Source organism: Scylla paramamosain, chromosome 3, assembly GCF_035594125.1.
Source record: "Scylla paramamosain isolate STU-SP2022 chromosome 3, ASM3559412v1, whole genome shotgun sequence".
Lineage (NCBI taxonomy): Eukaryota > Metazoa > Arthropoda > Malacostraca > Decapoda > Portunidae > Scylla > Scylla paramamosain.
The window spans coordinates 25198404-25207946 of NC_087153.1; the positions used below are offsets into that span (position 1 = coordinate 25198404).

The following is a 9543-nucleotide window of genomic DNA, read 5'->3' on the forward strand; positions in this document are numbered from 1 at the left end:
AAAGTGTATGAGTATACTCTTAGACCTATACCGGTACTTCTAATGGTTTTTCATTATTGTCAGTGACTGCAATGTTAATGCATCAAAGCAGCGTAAATTTAACATATTTTTTTTTTGCAAATCTCCAGAGAACCCTTAGTATACAAATAGTTAAAATTAGTATTGGTCGACAATAATTACCTTTCCATGAAGTCACAAGCTACTGCTGCTGCTACTGCTACAGCACCCATATCTGCCTCTGGCTGCATCTCTGCCACGCTTGCAACTGCCAATACAGACATCATAGGTCCTGATAGAAGAGACTGGTTTTCCTCATCTTCCAGATAAGTATCAGAGTCGGTGCTGCTGTCCATTATCTCGTCCCTTGACTCACTTCTCGTAGTCTGACTTTGTTGATACTCAAACTTCCCACCACGGCTGCTGTCTGTGTTATGATCCGTACGACAGTTTTTCCGAGACGGTGCGAGCGAGAGTCGTCTGGTAGCACAGTAGTCGTGTTTACCAAAAGCCCAGCCGAAACATCAAACAGTGTTTGATATTCTGATTCGTATGTAAAAACGTTTTTAATCTTGAGGTAAGAAATTCCTGACATAAGGTGTCTTGGAATAAGTGTGGCAACACCGCAGGCCATGGAATCCCCAGAAAGGACAACGCCTAAATGCATAATTTAATATGGTCAGACTATAGTTTCAAGTGACCAAGTGCGCGCGCAGCCCCATTTTTACTGCCAGACGTACGATGCATTCACTCCCAGCCAGGGCAATGCACAGACGTCTTCAGGCTAGGTAATTCTTCAGGTTAGGTAATGTTAGGTTAGGTTAGGTATTGCTATACATCATTTAGGTTGAGTTAGGTAATGCTAGGTTAGATTAGTGTCCTATTATCTTAAAACCCGAACCATTCGTAGCACCAAATGGTTTGATAAGCTAAATAATCCATATCTTATGCTTGAATTCCAATAGAAAGTAAAAAGAACTAATATATCAAAGAGAAATTGTGTGATGTGGCATAATAGCTAACGATCTTGGCCACCGCCTAAAGAATAAAATGAGTGTCCTGAAGAGGGGACCCAGGGAGGTCTGTGCGTTGCCGTGGCTGGAAGTAAATGAGCCATGTGTCTGGCAGTGAAAATAGGGCTACGTGTGCGCTTGGTCACTTGAAACTTTGGCCTGGCCATTTTTAATTAAGTGCTTAGGCGTTGTATTTTCCGGGGATTCCCCGGTCTGCGGGTTGCTACACTTATACCAAGACACACCTCATGTCAGGTACTTCCTATCTCAAAATTAAATGGTGTTGTAGTGTTTATGCACTGTGATGCTCAAAAAAAAAGACAAATTAGTGTAATATATGTAATTTTTTTTAACGATAATTGCATTGTTTTTTTGTTTTTTTTTGAAACACCACAATACTTGGCAACGATTCCTCCAGACGTTGTCGCGTCTCCATGGGTGACCGAGTGAGGTCACACGGTCAGAGTGACCGTGTTAATCCTTGGCCACTTCCTCTCTCCTTGCCAACCAGGATGGAAGCTACCTCTCCCGCTCTCTTGTCAACACAGCCGAGAAAAAAAGAGCTTACTTACTCAGTAAATAAGTATTTTTTGGAACAAAAGGCTAATACATAAGAACATATGAAATAAGGGACGCTGCAAGAAGCCATCAGGCTTACACGTCGCAGTCCCTGTATGAAATATATATATTTTCACTTATCATCCCCATCCATAAATCTGTCTATTAGTCTCTTAAAGCTCCCCAATGTCTTGGCACTAACAAGTTGATTACAGAATCCTTTCCATTCATCTACCACTCTATTTGAGAACCAATTTCTTCGCCTGTCCCTTATCCATGACCTCATCCAGTCTAACACCTTCCCATCTATCCTGTGTGCCCTAACCTTTCTCAGGAGCCTGTGATGGGGTACCTTGTCAAACGTTTTACTAAGTCTATATATAGGATGTCATAACCATCACCATTATCTGCTGCCTCGTACACTTTACTGTAAAAGCTTAACAAGTTCGTCAGGCAAGACTTCCCTTCGTGAAGCCATGGTGTGAATGATTTATCAAGTTATGTTTGTCTAAATGTTCCCTAATGTTCTTCGCTATTATTGACAGGTCTATAATTAGATGTTAAAGTTTTACCTTCATTCTTAAAGATGGTACTACATTAGCCTACCTCTGCATTACTGGTACCTCACCTGATTCAAGTGATTTCCTAAAGACAGAAACTAACGGCTCACTAGTAACCTCTTTGCATTCTTTAAGTACTCTCGGATATATTTCATATGGTCCTTGTGTCTTGAACTTTTTTAGCCTATCTATCTCCTGTTCCACTATCTCCTTGTTTATGGTAATATCTGTCAGCTTCTCATTCTCATCTGCTCTAAACATCTGGTCACTATTCGGCATATTCTGCAGGTTTTCCTGGGTGAACACAGCTAAAAAATACTCATTCATAATTTTACTAATCTCCTCCCAAGAACTAACCAGCTCCCAGCTCTCCAGCTGTCCTATACCCTCACACCTCACCTGACCTACCTCATCCTGCCTTATCTCTCTCAACTCTGACCTGGACCTGACCTCACCCTGCGTCTGTTGCCAGTCAACTCCTTGGAGGTGCCTTTTTAATCCCTCAAAATCTGCTCTCCTGAAGTCAGGTATTTTACTAAGTTTTTACCTCTAAAAGTTTCCTCCTAATTTAATTTGAACCTAATTTTCCAATGGTTACTGTTACCTAGCTGTCCAACCTCTACCTGAGTGACTGCTTCCTCCCTGTCAGTTAGAATTAAATCTAGAATATTGTTCCCCATTGTGGGTTCTACGATTACCTGTTTTAAGAAATTATCCTGAATTACCTTGAGAAATTCCTTTGCTTCCCTGGTACCCACCATCATGTGCCAGTAGACATTCCTAAAATTAAAATCTCTTACCACACATACCTGACTGTATCTTCCTACTCTTTTTATTTCCTGCCATAGTTAGGTGTTAATTTCCTTTGTACTGTTCGGTGGCCTGTACACCACTCCCAGTACTACTGACTGTGATCCTTCCTTAATATCTACCCATATCGACTCTATTTTGCTATCTGTTTTAATTCTACTGTTAATAAAATACTAATGTGTTCCTAATGTATAGCGCGATGCCTCCTCCTCTCTTGTTTTCTCTGTTTTTATACAATAATGTATAACCATCTATCTTAACCTCTGGATTAAATACTTTTCCTGACATATCCTACCAAATTTCTGTCAAAGCAATGATATCAAGGTCCTATACACACGCCATTCCTCTAAGCAAGTCTATTTTTTTTCAAAATACTTCTACAATTCGTGTACTAAACACTTAAGCTATTCCTCGCCTTCGCTGAGCTAATTGCCTTTCTAGATTGATCTAATTTATTATTCATTTCGTCCTCCCTAGTCCTTCCTTGCTCCTAACTAACGAAAAAAGCGCTGGATTGCAGTTACCTCCTGCTTGAATATTCTGGGAAAAGAAAACGACCACCCTGGCGTGATAAATGTACTCCATCCCTGGCGTACAAGGTGTCTCTACTATAGAGGAGGTCGCAATTGTCGATGAACGTCCATTCATTACTCTTATAATGATTCGCGAGCCTGAGATTCACTGTAATAGCCCTGAACAGCCACTCAGCACGAACTCCCCTCCTTGGCAAGACACCACATACCACAGGGATCCCTCCCTTGTCCCTGATCCTTTTCAAAGCTGCCTAAATTTCCTGAGCAGCTCGTCAATCCTTACCTTACCAAGATCATTCCCTCCATGGTGAGAAAAACAATGGGCTTGGTCCCATCATTTTCCAAGCTAGTGTCTAGCTTATCAGTTACCTTCTATATCCCAGCCCCTGGCAAACACACCCTCGACCTACGCTTCCTATCTCTGGCACAAAACACACTAAGTGCCTAACCTAACGCCTGGAGGAGGCAGTAGACACCTGCCGAAACGATAATTACTCCCAGTGAGGTCTAAGGCACTGTTCAGGGGGTGCTGTGACCTTATCATTAAACCCAGCTGTGACCTTACTGAACGTTTCCCTTTGTGTCTCACAACACAAGGGGGCAGTCACAGCCTGCCCTCTACAGACAACTCTCTTCCTCCACACAAAACTAAAAGCACATAATAACACACACACCCTTCACTCAAAAATTTTAAAATCATCATGGCGACTCCTACACCAGCCACGGAATCCCCATCTGGGGAGGGGACCTTAAATGTCCCCAGGTCGGACTGCCTTTCTGTCGACGACCCTAAGTGTCTTGACACTCCCCTCAACTTTTTCTTCATTAACTTCTGCAACATTCGCGGTCTAAGATCAAATTTTCAATTTGTACAACACCACCTCTCCTCTTCTAAACCTCATCATCTTTTCCTCACTGAAACTCAGGTGTCTGAGGCAACTGACAGTAGCCCCTTTTCTGTTCCCTCCTACTTTCTCTATCCTCATTTTCGATCCAAAGCTGGATGCTGCGTCTATGTGCGCAATGACTTAACCTGCTCTCGTGCCCACGCTCTTGAATCTTCGAGTTTTTCACCATCTGGCTACGACTACAGAGTCACTCTCATACTAAATTTATCTGTGTTGTATACCTCTCACCTAACTCCTCTGACTATAAGAAATTCTTTGACTACTTAACTTCCAAAGTGGAGCACATTCTGACCCACTTCCCTTTTGCAGAGAGCTCCATTCTTGGAGACTTCAATGTTTACCACCAGCTTTGGCTTTCCTCTCCCTTCACTGACCATCCTGGTGAACTAGCCTACAACTTTGCTATCCTCCATGACCTAGAGAAATTGGTGCAACACCCTACTCATATTCCTGACCGTCTTGGAGATACGCCCAACATTCTTGACCTTTTCCTGACCTCTAATCCTTCTGCTTATGCTGTCACCCTTTCTTCTCCATTGGGCTCCTCCGATCATAATCTCATATCTTTATCTTGTCCTATCGCTCCAATCCCTCCTCAGGATCCCCCTAAGCGAAGGTGCCTCTGGCGTTTTGCCTCTGCTAGTTGGGGGAACCTGAGGAGGTATTTTGCTGATTTTCCTTGGAATGACTACTGCTTCCGTGTCAGAGACCCGTCTTTGTGTGCTGAGCGCATAACAGAGGTGATAGTGTCTGCATGGAGGCGTACATTCCTCACTCTTTTTCTCGTCCTAAACCTTCTAAACATTGGTTTAACACAGCTTGTTCTCGTGCTATACATGATAGAGAGGTGGCCCACAAAAGGTACTTAAGCCTTCCATCACCAGAATCTCATGCACTTTATATTTCTGCCTGGAACCATGCCAAATCTGTTCCCCAACTAGCCAAAAACTCCTTCATTAACAGAAAATGTCAAAACCTTTCAAGATCTAACTCCCCTCGTGATTTCTGGCGTCTAGCCAAAAATATCTCCAATAACTTTGCTGCTTCTTCTTTCCCTCTTCTATTTCAACCAGATGGCACCACTGCTATCACATCTATTTTTAAAGCTGAACTCTTCGCTCAAACCTTTGCTAAAAACTCTACCTTGGACGATTCTGGGCTTGTTCCTCCCTCTCCTCCACCCTCTGACTACTTCAAGCCACGCATTAAAATTCTTCGCAATGATGTATTCCATGCCCTCGCTGGCCTAAACCCTCGGAAGGCTTATGGACCTGATGGGGTCCCTCCTATTGTTCTCCGAAACTGTGCCTCCATGCTTGCACCTTTCCTAGTTAAACTCTTTCAGCTCTGTCTGTCAACATCTACCTTTCCTTCTTGCTGGAAGTTTGCCTACATTCAAGCTGTTCCTAAAAAGGGTGACCGTTCTAATCCCTCAAACTATCGTCCTATTGCTTTAATTTCTTGCCTATCTTAAGTTTTTGAATCTATCCTCAACAGGAAGATTCTTAAACATCTATCACTTCACAACCTTCTATCTGATCGCCAGTATGGGTTCTGTCAAGGCCGCTCTACTGGTGATCTTCTGGCTTTCCTTACTGAGTCTTGGTCATCCTCTTTTAGAAATTTTGGTGAAACTTTTGCTGTTGCCTTGGACATATCAAAAGGTTTTGATAGAGTCTGGCACAAAGCTTTGATTTCCAAACTACCCTCCTACGGTTTCTATCCTTCTCTCTGTAACTTCATCTCAAGTTTCCTTTCTGACCGTTCTATTGCTGCTGTGTTAAACGGTCACTGTTCTTCTCCTAAATCTATTAACAGTGGTGTTCCTCAGGGTTCTGTCCTGTTACCCACTCTCTTCTTATTATTCATTAATGATCTTCTAAACCAAACTTCTTGTCCTATCCACTCCTACGCTGATGATACCACCCTGCACTTTTCCACGTCTTTTCATAGACGTCCAACCCTTCAGGAGGTAAACATATCACGCAGGGAAGCCACAGAACGCTTGACTTCTGATCTTTCTAAAATTTTTGATTGGGGCAGAGCAAACTTGGTATTGTTCAATGCCTCAAAAACTCAATTCCTCCATCTATCAACTCGACACAACCTTCCAGACAACTATCCCCCCTTCTTCATTGACACTCAAGTGTCCCCCTCTTCTACACTGAACATCCTCGGTCTGTCCTTTACTTATAATCTGAACTGGAAACTTCACATCTCATCTCAAGCTAAAACAGCTTTTATGAAGTTAGGTGTTCTGAGACGTCTCCGCCAGTTTTCTCACCCTCCCAGCTGCTAACTCTATACAAGAGCTTTATCCGTCCATATATGGAGTATGCTTCACATGTCTGGGGGGGTTCCACTCATACTGCTCTTCTAGACAGGGTGGAATCAAAAGCTTTTCGTCTCATCAACTCCTCTCCTCTAACTGACTGTCTTCAGCCTCTCTCTCACCGTCGCAATGTTGCATATCTAGCTGTCTTCTACCGTTATTTTCATGCTAACTCCTCTTCTGATCTTGCTAATTGCATGCATCCCCTCTTTCCGCGGCCTCGCCGCACAAGACTTTCTTCTTTCTCTCACCCCTATTCTGTCCACTTCTCTAACGCAAGAGTTAACCAGTATTCTCAATCATTCATCCCTTTCTCTGGTAAACTCTGGAACTCCCTGCCTGCTTCTGTATTTCCACCTTCCTATGACTTGAATTCCTTCAAGAGGGAGGTTTCAAGACACTTATTCATCAATTTTTGACCACTGCTTTGACCCTTTTATGGGACTGGCATTTCAGTGGGCATATTTTTTTTATTGGATTTTTGTTGCCCTTGGCCAGTGTCCTTCCTACATAAAAAAAAAAAAAAACCTGACTATCACCAAGCACATGCACTCTACCTTGGGGGCAGGGTAACTGTGTCTGCGCCCTCCTTCTCCTTATCTCCTCCTGCCACGTCCACCTCCTCTGTCACTCCCTCCAGCACACTGAAGGGGTTTCTCGTCTCCATGCGAGGCGCCTTGAGGACCTTCAGCTTCTTGGCGCCCCTGCACACAACCGACCACTGCTCCTGCGTCGCCTTACTAGGTAAGGTGACAAGAGGACTGTGTGACTGCCACAAGTGTTTAACTGATGATTTAACAACTGAAAAAAAAATATGACTGCAGATCCTGATGGAGGTTCCACACTCCTATGAGCTCTGCAGCAGACTGAGACAGCTTGTTATCCTATTCATTCCCACATGTATTGGAATGTCCAGGCACCCAAATAATTGAGAAGGATTTATGTAAAGAATTTAGCTTATTAATGATTGCCCTGGATTTTATTAGTATCTGTGCGGTCGGATTTCATTGTCTGAAGGGCTGACATAGAATTCGAAAAAATTACAATTGAATGATGAGGTGAATTTAATGCAAAAAGCCTTATCAATAACAAAAAGTTCAGCAGAAGACACCGATGTATGGGTAAGCAGTTGGAACCTGAGAGCACACTCACACGACCAAACACTTGCACCCACACATTCATCTGTTTTGAAGCCGTCAGTGTATAGATATAAGGATGGGGGGAGGCCAGCGACGAGCGCTCGAAAGTATTAAGCTCCGCCTCGGTAACGACAGCCTTCTTCCCCGGGAACCAGTTGATAATGGAGGTGGTGATGTGACGCTTCCAGGCAGAGGTGGGGGGGAGAATGGGTATCACGATCTATGGTCCACATCGTCTAGTCGGATGTCCGTCCGTTGGCAGAGCGTGTGCCTTCTAACAGCGATTGGACGGAGGACCGCAGTGTAGGTTGTGGTGCTGCCAGATAATCTTGCGCGCTGCGTTACCGAGGGGAATCTTTCGGGCCGTCTTGATCTCATGCGAGAGTAGAAGGGCGTCGCGACGTAAGTATAGTGAAGGAATATTGGCCTCTATCTCCATCCACGCTACACGAGTGCAGAGCAGGGCCCCAAGATTCATTCGTACACGTTCATTCTGAAACACATCCTATCTCCTCAGTGTTGGTGCCGATGCAGGCTCACACACCAGTGAACTATAGTCTAAGTGAGAGCGAATTAGGGACTTATACAGCATTAATGTAAGAAGTTGAAGTGGGCGCGCCTGCGAGAGGCTCACAGACTAGTCAGCGAGGCCCGCCAAAACGAGTCTTAAGGCCCTGAAGGTTTGTTGTTGTGGGGATTTTGGCGGGAGAGGCGAGCGAGAGAGAGACAGGGTGCAGAGTGGTGGTGGATTTGCCATTTGATTTGCAGGTATATTATTGGGATTTGTTGTATTCTTTCATGGTGAAACAGTGTACATTGGGGGACATTATTGGGAGATAGGGTGGTGATTTGTACGCTTGGTTGGCAGGAGTTTGGTCTTGGCAGTGTGCTGTGGGACGTCAGTGAGGTGGCACCGTAGCAGATACTGTGAACTAAGGAGGCTGCAGTGAGGAACTTGCTGTCCCTGGCTGCTATGGTGTTAGTACCGCCGTGCATGGAGGAAGAGCTGCAGTACTTCAGGGTAGTGGTAGTGGTGTACCTTCAGCGCGTTGGGTCGGTGTGCGGTTGGGCCTATAGGGTGTGAGGGTCCTGGGGGTACTGGTTAGGGTGGGACAGTTTCAGTGGCATATAACATTTCTTGTGTTGGTGCGTGAAGTGTTTATTTCTCCTGTTTATTTGTATGTGGATTTACCCATTTTCTCATGGGATCAGGTATTTTGGAGTGCCAGCAGTGTGGCCTCTAAGAGTGTTAAGCACTCATATTTTATTTGTGTTTTCTTTATTATGTACTCATTTGTGTTTTCTTTATTATGTACTCAACCATTAAATTTTTAAATTGTGGCCCGGGTTTCTGTGAACCTAAGCAGGAGGTTTAAATTAATCAGTGGGTTCTTGTGGTGAGTGCTTGGTGAGCCTAATTAAGGTAGGTTAACTGTGCCCTAGTTCTGCACTCATTACAATTGGTAGCAGAGCGTAGTTCTATGCCCTTTTGGGGAAATTGTTTCAAACTCCTGCTTGGGTCCAGTGCTTTTGGCAAAATCCACTTAAGTGTTAGTGTGGCACTACTCCTGCACAATGGAGGATTTGTTGTGTTTGGGTGATGTTGATGGCCAAGGTGTAGCTGGGGTTAAAGTTGAGTGTAAGGAGGAGAGCAGGGAGGTGGAAGTGACCCCAGAGGTAGTTGATAACTTAA

The 9543-nt window shown here is 44.1% G+C and overlaps 1 long non-coding RNA gene across 1 annotated transcript; it reads left to right on the forward strand.

Annotated features, from left to right (window-relative positions):
- Positions 1-8542: 8542 nt before the first annotated feature.
- On the forward strand, positions 8543-9191 carry LOC135093177 (uncharacterized). The gene is made up of 2 exons (XR_010263250.1): positions 8543-8618; positions 8719-9191. It is a non-coding gene; the product is annotated as an uncharacterized LOC135093177 (long non-coding RNA).
- The last annotated feature ends 352 nt before the right edge of the window (positions 9192-9543 follow it).